This window comes from Numenius arquata, chromosome 7 (assembly GCF_964106895.1).
Source record: "Numenius arquata chromosome 7, bNumArq3.hap1.1, whole genome shotgun sequence".
NCBI lineage: Eukaryota > Metazoa > Chordata > Aves > Charadriiformes > Scolopacidae > Numenius > Numenius arquata.
In genome coordinates, this window is record NC_133582.1 from 9,358,510 (window position 1) to 9,360,899 (window position 2,390).

Genomic DNA, 2,390 nt, shown 5'->3' on the forward strand with positions numbered 1-2,390 from the left:
ACTCTTGCAGAAGCCACAAGAGTGACTGTACTGGGTCAGATGGAATGTCCCTGTAGCCCAGTATTGTGTCTCCAGCAAGGGCCAAAAGTGGATGCCTAGGGAGGAATATAAGAAAAAGGCATGTGGTGATTTTTCCCTTGAGTGCTTTTTGAGCCTCCAAATATGTGCTTCTCAAACTTTGAGCGATGATTGTACTTTAAACACAGAAAACGGCAATTATCTGAAGCTTTTTGGATAAACAGGATACTTGTGAGAGCAGAGTTCCTTTCTCTGCAGAACCAAATAACAAAACATATTCAGTAAATGCCAAAGATGTTTTCTCAGGAAAACAACAAGTTAATTAATTAATTTTGTTAAGGAATGCCTTTTTTAAAAAAAAAAAAAAATTACAAGAAAAAATTAAATTAAGTAGGAAGAGCAACTTAAGAAGTTTAAAGAGAAACACCATTTGGTTGTTGAATTTCCCAAATCCTCAATGTGAAGAGGAAGCTCGGTCAGGACAGGTCATGTCTGGGGACAGATGAAATAAGCTGCTTTCTATTTTGGGAAGATCAGGAAGAGATGTGGGAGCTGTATGAGATGTCCTCAAACTGATATTCCGAAGAAGCAGCAGTTTTTGTTGCTCTCTTCAGTTGTACTCAACTTGGCAAAAACTCTGACTCTGTTTTAGGTGCATCTCTCTAGAGTTAGGTGAATTTAAGGGTAATCTTTGAAATTTAGGGAAAGTGATATGCTAGAGAAGGTGTCTATACTTCTCATCCTTTCTGGAAAGAATGTATTTTATTAGAACTACTTCTAATTGTCAGTAGCTCTTTCCAATGATCCATTTGGATAATACTTTTGTGTTTCTCTGTGGTCTCGTTTTGTGGTCTTCAAAAAGGTTCTTGGTCAAGAATGGTACTTTCTTTTTTATTTCTTTTGGAAGTAAAGACAAGAGGAAGCTGTTGATGATTCTCATTCTGGACTGAAATTCAGAACTGACATGTCCTCTCCTCAATCTGAAAAAAATCTCAAGCTTGAAAAATCAGCATAGAGGTGTTTGGTATAAGTAAAGCGTGTAACAATAGGAGGAAAGAATTCAATCTCGTTTGAGTAGATGACAAAATGTCTACAGAAGTTTAATAAACCAGTCAGCTACTAATAGAGATCATGAATTCTTGGCAATAATAATCAAATGATCAGTCTGATACAGTACCTTGCAAGGTACTACCTAGACACAGATACCCTCCAGGACATGTTGTCCAGATTTGGCAATTTTACCAAAGTCTTCAGATAACGTAATAAATCTTTAAACCATTTTAAAGTTTTCTTCCCTCTTCTGTCTGCAATATAAAGCAGTTCCCACCCTCTTGACATTATAGACTGAATGATTCAGATCTATTGGCTCTTCGTTGTGGAAAAATCTGCCTGGAGGTCAGTTGTGGTTCATACCACAAGCAGCCATCCTTTTTTTCACTCTGCATAACTTCAGTCTGCATTTTTAAATGGACACAATATCCTTACTTTCAGCTGCAATTGATTAAGGGTCTGCATGGAGCCTTACCCAAAGTATAATCACTTCTGTGTGCTCCATGCCTGCAGTAGACTGTCTGGCCCCTGTTCTGTCCAAGCAAAAATAAAAGAGATGACTGCAGTTCAAAGAAGCCCAGAATGTAGAAATACTGAGAGAGAATCAAAGACTAGTTTGGGTTGGAAGGGACCTTTAAAGGTCATCTATTTCAACCTAGAACCCAGAGGAGGCCATGCTGCCCCTCTGGTGGTAACAGCATATGAACACCTTCCTGCATGCTGGAAGAGCATCAAATCATTCCAGCCCAGAAACTGCTTTAGTAGTGTCAGAGGAGTTCTGCCGGGTCCCCAAAAGTCTCTTCTGAAATGGGAAAGGTGTTTCTCCCTGGCCCCCATTTCGTGTACACAACAGTCAGGCTTTAGTAATCATGACTTTTCTATTTCTTTTCTGATTTACAAGCCCACATGAGGTCTTGGGTTCATTATGTGTGGACTAAAGTATACCTGGGAATGAATGATGATCCATCTTTTTTTTTTCTTTTTCTTTTTTTTTTTTTTATTTCCTTTTTTTCTTGTACTAAACAGTTTGGGACTTCTGGGGGTTTTGATTCTTTAGGTTTTTTAGCAGAAATGCCTTTTTCCTTTTGAGAACAGTCTGAAATATGTTCCTTTAAGAACCTCCTACATGGTATGTATTTGCAGTTTGTAAACACACAATATGTCAAGGAATGATTTGATTCAGTGGTGAGGCAGCCAGCTATTTGCATGTCATGAGGTCTAAGGGAAACAAACTGACCCTCAGCCTTCCTCCATCCAGCCAAATTCTGATGGGACCCTCAAATAGCTCTGGCAAAGTGTTCTGTTTCTTTTGGACTTGATGA